General features: G+C 42.2%; 4 pseudogenes; 1 reads left to right on the top strand and 3 right to left on the bottom strand.

The window, feature by feature from the left end:
• Positions 1 to 2,731: 2,731 nt before the first annotated feature.
• LOC147461665 (monothiol glutaredoxin-S17 pseudogene) lies at positions 2,732 to 3,758 on the bottom strand (annotated as a pseudogene).
• A 50-nt stretch (positions 3,759 to 3,808) lies between these two features.
• On the bottom strand, positions 3,809 to 4,310 carry LOC147461666 (V-type proton ATPase subunit E2 pseudogene; annotated as a pseudogene).
• Positions 4,288 to 10,194, bottom strand: LOC147461667 (V-type proton ATPase subunit E-like; annotated as a pseudogene).
• Positions 10,195 to 10,921: 727 nt separating this feature from the next.
• Positions 10,922 to 11,492, top strand: LOC147461668 (mitochondrial adenine nucleotide transporter ADNT1 pseudogene; annotated as a pseudogene).
• The last annotated feature ends 316 nt before the right edge of the window (positions 11,493 to 11,808 follow it).

An 11,808-nucleotide genomic window follows, 5' to 3' on the forward strand; every position in this document is an offset into this window, starting at 1 on the left:
ACCTCTGACAAATATCTAAAAGCATTTTGAATCAATTTACTAATTTCTCCCTTTTAATTTGTCCAAAAAATAGAGTAGTTCTTCTAAAGTAATTAGGTAAATTAATTATCTGAGATTAACATAATTATCATGGGTTTTTAAACATGTAATTAACCTCTGATAAATAAAGCAAAGAATTTTGAATCAATTTATTAATTTCCCCCTTTTAACTTGTCCTAAAAACAGAGTAATTCTGCTAAAGTAATTAGTTAGATTAATTATCTGAGATTAACATAATTATCAAAGGTTCTCTAACATGTAATTAATCTTTGATAAATAACTCAAAGCATTGTGAATCAATTTATTAATTTCCCCGTTTTAATTTCTTCTAAAAATAGAGTAATTCTACTAAAATAACTAAGTAATTTAATTATCTGAGATTAATATAATTATCATGGGTTTCCTAACATGTAATTAACCTTTGATAAATAACTCAAAGCATTTTGAATCAATTTGATTATTTTTCCCTTTATTGTTCTCTAAAAAACAGTGTAATTTTGCTAAAGTAATTAAGTAAATTAATTATATGAGATTAATATAATTATCACGAATTTCCTAACACGTAATTAACCTTTGATAAATAACTCAAATCATTTTGAATCAATTTGATTATTTTCCCCTTTATCTTTCTCTAAAAAATAGTGTAATTCTGCTAAATTAATTATGCAAATTACTCAAAAAACTATAAGATAATTTTTCTAGCTTAATGACAATCGAATGCATCTTTGATAATTATCTCAACATAATCTAAACTTAATTAATATAATTCCCATTAATTTATGGTTAATATGGACAATTTCAACCCTAATATGATATAACAATTAATTAGCTTAATATCCCTAAGCTTAATTACAACAATCAACAGAGAATATCTAATCAAGAGAGGATTTTTTAGTATACATAGGCCTAATCTTTAGTTTATTAAGAAAATAGGTTAATTTAGCCTTGCAAATTAAGAAGGATTAGGCTAATTACCGTTTAATTTAATCAACTAGAGCTTAATCTCTAGTGATTTCTGCGTAGCGGTCTCTCTAGATGAGAGAGGGAGTGTCAAGGCTCCGAGTCTGTCAAATTGTGAAGCAAGGGGTCCTATTTATAGGTTTCTGGCACTCACAAGCTCTCCCAAGCTGTAAAAGGCAGTTGCTTGCAGTTCAAGCAGTCCCCAGGCTGAAGATGGCACCCCTTGCTACTATTTGAGTCCCTGGTAGGTTCCACACAGCCCCCCCCCCCCCCCCCCCAGCTTCCAGTACTAATTTCTCTGATTTTTAATGATGAAAATTGAAAATATCAGTAATTTCTAGAACCTTAGGATAAGAAAGTCTTTATTAATAATAATTACTGAAACCATCCAATTTTACTTAACTAATTAACTTCCTAGTGTAGCCTTTCAAAGCCTGTAACTTCTCCAGATTTTATCGGAATTCGGTTGTAAAAGATTCAAGCCCGGGGTTTGTTGTGCTTAAGATTCCAAAAGTACCAATATTTGCCCCGGTCGGACAATTCTATATTGCTTTTTCAATAATCATATCAGTTTGATTAAGCTTTATACAATCTTTAAGGTTTCAGAAACTGGAAACCTTACAGGAAAAAACCTCCTAGTGAGGGAAAAAATATCCCGACGGTCCTAAGTGTGTTCACACACATCATTACCACATGTATATGGTAACAAATCCCCATATGGAGTGATCCGGTGGGGACTCAAGTACTTGAGCACTTCTGACACCTTAACATTGTCTCTCTCAAATGCCTCTTTAAGGGGAGGATCACATAAGTCTGCGATTTCTCAGTACTACTCTGGAGCTTGTGAGCCTTGATGTAGTCCCATACTCTCTTGAGGGCATCAGGCCTCGTGGTCTCCGAGGTTTGCAAGATGGGAGCCAGGCTGGAGGAGACCCTATAGAGGATCTGAGTGCCACCTCTGGGCTTGGGCTTGGGCTTGGGGTCGGGCTTGAGAGTGGTTTTGAGTTCGGCCTTGGGCACTTTCTTGCTCATCTATTCACCAACTCATGCAAAACGCAGAGCAGTCACACACTAGACCAAGGGCAAGATTCCAATCGATGGCAAGAAGACAAATTGGGATTGGGTGGGGTTGAGCCATCGAAGCTGGTACTTGCAGGTACAATACCTCATACTGTAGTAACAAGGCTGCATGATACAGCCGAGCATTGGACGGCCTGTATCGAAATGCACCTGCATGGACCAGAAGAGAGAGGTAGTGGTGATGGCAAGGCAACTTTACACAGCTTGCCGGCGAGAGAGGAAAGTGTTGACGAGATGGGATGGCTGCAACATCACACACAAAAACCCTCACTTCTCCTCTCTCTCTCTCTCTCTCTCTCTCTCTCTCTCTCTCTCTCTCTCTCTCTCTCTCTCTCTCTCTCTCTCTCTCTCTCTCTCTCTCTCTCTCTCTCTCTCTCTCTCTCTCTCTCTCAGGGGCGTGCCAATAGCCTGCATGAATTGAAATGAGCTAAAAAGTTCAATAGTATGACAAAAATCCACAACCTGCGAGTAAAAAGCTGCCTCAATAAGTCGGACGATTCAAACGCTTGAGAGACCACAATTCTCAAATATTGCACAATAAACATATGACAAAAAGCCACAGTTACAAGGTCCAATGAATTGCAAGAATTCTATAATATATTGGGTCCTTTAATGTGTAAATTCTGCACAAAATTCATGAAGGTTTTACCAATTATGAGAGCTCTGCCTTCAGCTCACCGCTTGCTTTTAGCTCCAGGATGATATGTCGCACCCTCCGATTAGTTCACCAAGCTATGGATAAGTTGTCCAGTTGGCATACTTCTTCATACCTTCTCGAACCTCATTATCACTAAGAATATCAAATGTACCAAAAGATATACCCTCCTCTAGTAGTATGCTCACCACCTTGGAGTTGAAGCCACAACGCACCGCATTAGAAGAACCTTTCATGAAAAGCGTAGCGGGCGATGAATTTATCAAACTCTTTAGTCTACTTTCAAGACTTTCTTTATGGACCACGCCTTTCTCCATCAGTAACTCGTTCAGTTCCGTGCTCTTCTACATCTTAGTATCTTAGTGACAATATCACAGCCACCGATGAATTCACCAGCAATATACAACTGAGGGTATGGTGGCCAGTTAGAAAAAGATTTGAGACCTTGCCTGACCACCTCATTCTCTAGAATATCAAAGCTTCCAATTTCGACGCCAGTATCTTTCAGAATCTCTACAACCTTGCGGCTGAATCCACACTTTGGCTCATTGAGTGAGCCCTTCATGAACAACCTTAGTAGCTTGGAGGCAACAAGACTCTTCAGCTTTTCTTGCAAAAGCTCACCCTTGCCTGCCTGCCTCTGAGTCATTTGCAGACATAACAGAACCATTCATCTTACTTGCATCTCTAATTTCCTCTATTTCTGATGTCTTCTTCTAACCACCTCCAGGGCCTGTAAGCTCAGATACCTTTTGAGCCAATTCAGCTGGGTTGGTGCCCTCCAATTTATTTACCAAGACGCCATTCTTGAACAAAACAAAGAAGGGAACAACTGAGACATTGTAAGCCTCTTAGAAATCCTGTCTCTACTTCTTCAACCTTAATTTGAAGAAGTGGACGGTGGGATTGTCAAAGCAGAGGCGGGACACCATGACGCCCAGAAATGAAGAGCAGCCAAGCCCTTCTGTTGCAATACCTCATCCAGCTCCGCTTTCCTGCATAAATCCTTGAGTGCTGCAACCATCTTCGAGCTCCGTGGTCTTCTCAGAATCGCCCTCCTCTCTCTTTGAAAAAATGAACTTGTTTAAGAATGAAGTTCTTGCAATGGAGACTTCAATTGAATATGATCCTTCCAGTATCACGAAACCTTATCGCCCTCGCATGAAGAAGCAAAAAAACAACTAATACAAATGCTTCCTTTTATTAACTCGATTCGGCTAACTGACGAAACCAAAGAGAAAGTAGCTTCAACAAGGCCAAATGATCTCTATTGCAAAGCATGAAGAGGCAAAACTCATCTTTTGGCCAAAACCATCAGGACTTAGGCCCATGTCCCACCAAATAAGGGCCTCCGAATCTCAGGAAGCTTCTGCTTAAAGACCACTCCTAGCCTGGCATCCAGCGTATTCTCACAAACAATGCGCCCATCTAATGCTAAAACAACCCCTCCAAAGCAAGAGCGTCCAGGCCTCTTGGGATCATGTGCAGGAGGTAAAAACTTCTGATTATCCACATGAATAAGCACATGGTCAACATTGGCCTTCTCCATGTACTCATTCTTTGCATCCTCCAAGACCTCGCAAACGTGATGTTGGGGTATAAAGCCCAATGTGGTCACCCAGGTAAGTGGGCGGGCCGCCAGGTATGTACACATATTCTTTTGTAAAAACCTAATAAGAACTCACTATGCTCTACACATCATATCGTCGTGCTCTTCTTCTCGCACTCTCTCTCGCGTCGCACTTCCGCTCGTACTCCTTCAACTGGTATCAGAGCTCAGATCGAGGCTCGGGGCAGCACTGCAGGAGGCTAGAGTCACCAGCTCAGAATTTCATTCTGAGGTCATCTCGGTCACCGTTCGGCTTCGACAAAGGTCTACGTAGGCCATTTTCGACTACGTGGTCTCGGCGGGTGCAGATCCGACTCTGCAAATTTGGGGTTTTCGGCTTACGACTGCAGGTGCTGAGGATATCGACACTCCCAGAGTGTTGATTTGTGGTTGTCTACACATCGAAGGATGGCTCACAGTTCTTGGAGGTGTGTCACATACGACACGGGCGCATCTACACACAGACTGTAGGCGACATCCACTAGTTCATCAGGTAGCTTGTGTTTGCTGCTTGATATTCCAGATTTCATCCTAACATTGCAGGTACTTCCACATGGGATGTATTGTCAGAGATGATGTATGTCTGTTGAGGGTTTGCTGGTTGTGAGTCACGCAGCAATTAACCGCCGCAGTGGTTACAGCATATAGTGGGAAATTTGTGGATGTATGACTTTGTGGGAAGTCTATGTACTGTCAGATTTACTGCAGCCTTTGTTGAGGGTCGAGTGAGGTTTTATTGAGCTGGGGGATTCTCGAATGTTGAGATCCTTTCGGTGATACAGGTCTTGGAGCGATCCCTCGAGCACCCTTAGATAGGCAGCTAGGATGTATTGACTGTGAGTTAGACAGTTGGGATTGCATCTTTGCTTTACTGCCGTTGAGGCATTGTCGTAGTCTATGCTTACAGGACAGTGACAGGACAGTCAGAGACAGTACAGGTGCAGGACAGGTTTACCCACAGCTTACAGTGTTAGAGAGACAGTGGTTTTTTGAGCTGTTTTTTGAGTACACCATAGCCATTTTACAAAGGAGACTCTGCCGAAATTTATGCAGAATCTGAAGCTTTCTTGGTTCATTTGACAGGTTGATATTGGTTCAGAGGTCAGTTTACAAGGGAAACTCTGCCGAATTTTTCCCAGGAAAGTAAACCATTGTGAAGCGTAGCTATGGCTGGATCACAGGACACTGCTCTTTACAATATCAAGAAGCTGGATGGAACCAATTTCCCATTGTGGAAGAAGCAGATTTGGCACGTGTTGGTACAAAAGAAGCAGATAAAACCTATAAAGCTCAAGGGGATAAAACCAGAAGATATGGACGAAGATGAATGGAGCGAAATGGATGAATTGGCACTTTCTACCATTATGCTGACTTTGGCAGAAAGCGTTTACTTCAATGTAGCAGACGAGATGTCGGCTTATCAAGCATGGTTAAAGCTGAGTGATCTTTATGAGAAGCTGAGTGCAGCTTCACATGTATACTGGCTTAAGAAGCTTGTTGACTTGAAGATGAAAGAAGGGACACCTATGTCCAATCATCTGAATGAATTCAACACAATCTATAGTCAGTTGTCAGCTTAAGGTGTCAAGTTTGATGAACCTGTTAGAGCTATGTTCCTGTTGATCACATTGCCGGAAAGTTGGGACACTTTTCGCACAGCTTTGAGTAATTCTGCACCTCCAGATGGTTTGAACATAGCCGGTGTAGAAGGAAGTCTGCTTACTGAAGAAACCAATAGAAAGACAATGGACAAAGGCAAAGGAACAGCCTTAGTTGTCAGGGGAAGGACCAAAGAAAAGTACAAAGGTGGAAAGAGGAATCAGTCTCGTAGCAAGTCCCGCAGTGCTAAAGGCAAGAGTGACATAGAATGCTACCATTGTGGCAAGAAGGGTCACATGAAAAGAGATTGCAAAGAATGGAAAGCAGAAAAAGGCAAAGAGATATTGAAGACCATGGTGAGAAGAACAAGTCCTCAGTGAAGATTCAAGAAATAAATGTGACAAACACTGTTGCAGAGGATGACAGTCTAGTGTCAGGAGACATCTACTTCTTGAAGAATACAATGGACTCAGCTCTTCTTACAGCATCCGATGGAAATGCACTAAGTGACTGGATTATAAACTCAGGGGCATCACTTCATGTGTCTCCAAACAAGGAGTGGTTTACTTCTTATGTGACCACTAAAGATCATGTTCGGCAAGGCAATGGGCAGACATGTGAGATCTTCGGTGTTGGAGATGTTCAATTGAAGTTTCAGAATGGCTCTTCTTTCACGCTGAAGAATGTGAGACATGTTCCCGCAATTACAAAGAGCTTGATCAGCACAGGTTTACTTGATGATGCTGGCTACGTCACCGCTTTTGGACAGAACATGTGGAAGATATCCAAGGGTTCTATGATAGTAGCACATGGAGTAAACTCTAGAGGACTTTACATGATTTATGTATCAAATGTCTCTAAAAATGTAATCAATGTAACCGAGCAGCCGAACGTTTCTTTGTGGCATAGCCGGTTAGGACATATGTCCAAGAAGGGAATGGAAATCTTTTCTCGTTCTGGTTATTTGCCTGGCTTTTCATTTAATGATTTTGAATTCTGTGAACATTGTCTGTATGGTAAGCAAACACAGTAGCCACATAAGCATAGAAGCAGTAGAAGAGATACACAGTTGGAACTTGTTCATAGTGATTTGTGTGGACCTATGCCTAACCTATCTCTAGGGGGAGCTTCTTACTTTATGACATTTATAGATGATTACTCGAGGAAAGTATGGGTTTACTTTCTCAAGCACAAGGATGAAGCGTTTAGTGTTTTCAAAACGTTTGTGACACTTGTGGAGAATCAGAGTGGCAAGAAGCTTAAATGCTTACGCACTGACAATGGTGGAGAGTATGTTTCAAAGGCCTTTCAGGACTTTTGTGAGTCAAAAGGTATAAAACGTGAACTTACTGCTCCTTACAATCCTCCTCAAAATGGTGTTGCTGAGAGGATGAATAGGACCATACAAGAGAAGGTCAGAAGTATGTTGTCTAATGCACAGCTGCCAAATGGGTTTTGGGCTGAAGCTGTATCAACAGCTGTTCATCTTGTAAATAGATCTCCTAGCAAGGTTTTGCAGAAGGATTCAGTGCCAGAGATGGTATGGTCAGGCAAAATGCCCTCATACAAGCATCTCAGAGTCTTTGGCTGTGAGGCATATACTCACGTTCCAAAGGAATTTAGGAACAAACTTGAGCCAAAGAGTAGAAAGTGCATCTTTCTAGGCTATGGTAATTGTGGTGAGATGGGGTACAGACTTTGGGATCCCGAATCGAGAAAGGTTGTCCGCAGCAATGATGTTCACTTTAATGAATCCAAATATCATTCTAAACCAGAGAGGGTTGAGGAGATTAGAAGAGTTGTATTCCAAGAAGATGGACCTGCACGTGCAAGACATAATGTCAGGGCTCAAGAGGAGCAAGGACAGGATAGAGTGGAACCACGGGTTGTGGCTGAGCCTGAGCCACCCATCGTGCGTAGATCTGGACGTGTCACGCGACCTCCTGATAGGTTTGTTCCATCTATGAACTATGTCATGTTGGCTAATTGCAATGAGCCTTCATGTTACAAGGAAGCAATGCAAATGAAGGACTCCGGGAATTGGCAATTGGCCATGCAGTCAGAGATGACAGCTCTGCATAAAAACCAGACATGGAAGCTAGTTAAATTACCACGGGGCAAAAAGGCTCTACCTTGTAAATGGGTTTACAGGTATAAGATCACTGCTCATGATAGTTAGCCAAAGTACAAAGCAAGGCTTGTTGCCAAGGGCTTTAAGCAAGAACAAGGCATTGACTTTGATGAAGTCTTCTCTCCGGTGGTCAAGATGACTACATTGAGATGCTTTCTTGCATTGGTTGCCATATTAGATTTGGTGTTGCACCAAATGGATGTCAAGACAGCGTTCTTGCATGGTGATTTAGATGTGGAAATTTACATGCAGCAGCCAGAAGGGTTTGTTGAGAAAGGCAAGGAAGATTGGGTATGCCAGTTGTTAAAGAGTCTTTATGGCTTAAAACAATCACCGAGGGCATGGTACCATAAATTCCACAAGTTTATGCTTTCTCAAGGCTACAAACGTAGTGAGTTCGATCACTGTCTATATACAAAGAAGGCTAAGGATGGCAGTTGGCTGATCCTTATTTTGTATGTGGATGACATGTTGATTGCTGGCAAGCACTTGGAAGAAATTTCAGCTTTGAAGTCAAAGATGGCAAAATCGTTTGACATGAAAGACATGGGTGAGGCAAGTCATATACTTGGTATGTGCATTGAGAGAGACAGATCAAAGAAGTTGATTTGGTTATCTCAAACAGAGTATATTGACAAGGTTTTGCAACGTTTCAATATGGAGAAGGGAAAGGCACTGAGTGTTCCATTGCCACCATATGTGAAACTTAGCAAACAAGATTGTCCTGTGTCTGAGGAAGAACAGGCTGAAATGGATAAGATTCCATATGCGTCTGCAGTGGGTAGTTTGATTTATGCAATGATTGCTACTCGCCCAGACATTGCATTTGCAGTGGGAGTAGTAAGTCGATACATGTCAAACCCAGGCAGGAAACATTGGGAGGCAGTGAAAGGAATATTGAGATACCTGAAAGCTACAAAGAGTATGCGTATATGCTATGGGAGTCAGGAGCTAAGTGTAAAGGGTTTTACAGACTCAGATTATGCAGGTGACTTAGACAACCGAAGGTCTACGTCAGGGTATGTCTTTACATTGGCTGGTGGAGCAGTATCATGGCGTTTTAGATTACAAGATTGTGTTACTCAGTCTACTACAGAGGCTGAATATGTTGCAGCATCAGAGGCATGCAAAGAATCAATTTGGCTTAATCGACTAGTACCAGACTTGGGAATCAAAGAAGAGATGCCTGTGTTATATTGTGATAGTCAAAGTGCTATACAATTGGCTCGCAATCCAGTTTATCACTCAAAGACAAAGCATGTGGATGTGAAGTATCATTTCATCAGGGAAATGCTTGAGGATAAGCAACTTCAGCTTGTCAAAGTTCACACCACAGAAAATCCTGCTGATCTTCTTACAAAAGGACTTCCCTCACAGAGCTTTGCGCATTTTCGCAAGCAGTTAGGTGTAGGGTAGTACATCACTTCTCTACATCTCTTGTATATTAGCTTGTATAGTAGCTTCTCTCACACTTAAAGTACCACATTGGACTTTAAGTGGGAGGTTGTTGCGGTATAAAGCCCAATGTGGTCGCCCAGGTAAGTGGGCGGGCCGCCAGGTATGTACACATATTCTTTTGTAAAAACCTAATAAGAACTCACTATGCTCTACACATTACAGTAGAGCGAGTTCACCATATCGTCGTGCTCTTCTTCTCGCACTCTCTCTCGCGTCGCACTTTCGCTCGTACTCCTTCACGTGATCCACGTCACTTTCCTGACAGCGGGACAATAAAGATGGCTCTTTTAAGCGAAGTAAAGCCTAAACAATCATGTCTTTCAGAAGCTTTCTATAGCTGTGATGATGATGACTGACAGATGCCAATTTCTTCTCAACAGCCTCTTTCATGCCTTGCACAAGATCGTCTTGTGCTTGTAGAACTTTCAAGCGAGAAGCATTCAGCTACATGGAATAATCTATTCTCTTGCGTATCTCTAACTGCTTCTCTTTGCGTTCATATTCCTCCTTTATTTTTCACTTCTCTGTTTCAACTATTTGAAGATTTTCAATGTTGAATTCCTCTTCAACAGAAATAGCAATTTCATTAGCTTTCTCTTCCGCTTCCTGTTTGATGAAGCGGACCATCTGCTACACTTGCTTGGAGACCTCTGCATCGTTCATCTTGGCTTAAACCCACACGATCTCTTCTACGTTGTTGAATCAGTCGAAAAAAAAGACTCTTTGAAAGAGAGCGCGCCGGCGCGCGCTCCTTCAGAGAGTTTTTTTTTTCGACTGTGTGTGTGTGTGTGTGTGTGTGTGAGAGAGAGAGAGAGAGAGAGAGAGAGAGAGAGAGAGAGAGAGAGAGAGAGAGAGAGAGAGAGAGAGAGAGAGAGAGAGAGAGAGAGGGCGATAGTGATAGCGATGCTGGTGATAGTGATGGTGCCAATACGGCGTACATGAGCAGCGTTGCTAATGTTCAGGCGGAGGAAGTGGGGCGCAAATTAGCGGCTGGGGTAGAAGCAAGTGAGGAGGCCGAGTTGTGGGCCAAGAAATGAAATCACCCTTACAAGAAAGGGTACAAGAAGAAGGGCACAGGAAGGCATGGGTGGCCCGGGCCACCCTCACTAACTCAGCCAGCTACTTCGTCCGAGCACATCTTCTGTCCGATTTTTGGTTTTGAATAAATAATACGGTGTCTGCACTTGGGTATCAAAATGTGTTCTTTGTTGTAACTATTTTACCTTGTAATTTTTGGTGTAATTTTTGTCTATCTTTCCTTTTTCTAAAGAGAAATGTTCATCTTAAGGGTGTTAATGCTCCTTCTTTAAAAAACAAAATGAGAGAGAGAGAGAGAGAGAGAGGGAGAGAGCTCTTTTGTACCCTAAATCACTGGCAATCACCGGACATGGTTCGGGATAGGCTTACAGTGCAGACAGAGGATTCACCAATGCGCTATCGAGGAATGTTCCATGGAGCGTCAACGATAATGAAAGAGGAAGGACCATTAGTGGTTTACAAAGGTTGCTTGCCATTTGTTATTGGTGTGATCCCGTATGTGGGTTTGAATATTGCCGTATATGAATCACTCAAAGACTAGCTGTTGAAGAGGAACATAGCAAGCAAGCCAGAAAAGAATGTTGATTTGAACGTCCTTACAAAACTTGGATGTGGAGTAGTAGCACGTACAGTGGGCCAGACCATGGCATATCCACTTGATGTGGTACTGAGCAGGATGCAGATGGTGGGATAGAAGGATGCCTCCTCTGTCATCATTGCGGATGGTCAAATGAAGGCACCGGTTCAGTACACTGGGATGATTGATGCTTTTTGGAAGACTATTCGCAAATGAAGGCTTTGGAGCCTTGTATAAGGGCCTGATTCCCAATTCTGTCAAGGTTGTTCCTGCTATTGCTTTGGCGTTTGTGACATATGAGGTGATGAAGGATCTTCTTGGAGTCAAATTCCAAATATCAGATTAAGTGATTGTAAATGGACAAATGATTTGAAAGCACATTGGCCGTAGTACTGATTTGTAAGAGTCTAATTTTTTAAAGAAGGAAAATTTAAATGATAAGTCCGGGTGTGCGCTAGTGGGGGGGGGGGGGGGGGGGGGGGGGGCAATCACTTTTACTCTTTTATTACTGAAAATCAAGAAAGATACCGCCAATTGCATGAGCTACCATTCGTTGAAGCCGTTAGGGCTACCAATTGCAGAAGCTCGTAGCGGCCAGAAGAACACGTAAAGAGGCGATAGCAAAGACATGCGTAGAGGAGCTTTTGCGGCCCTTCGCGGAC

Source organism: Adiantum capillus-veneris, chromosome 3 (assembly GCF_014529385.1).
Source record: "Adiantum capillus-veneris isolate H3 chromosome 3, ASM1452938v2, whole genome shotgun sequence".
Taxonomy (NCBI): domain Eukaryota; kingdom Viridiplantae; phylum Streptophyta; class Polypodiopsida; order Polypodiales; family Pteridaceae; genus Adiantum; species Adiantum capillus-veneris.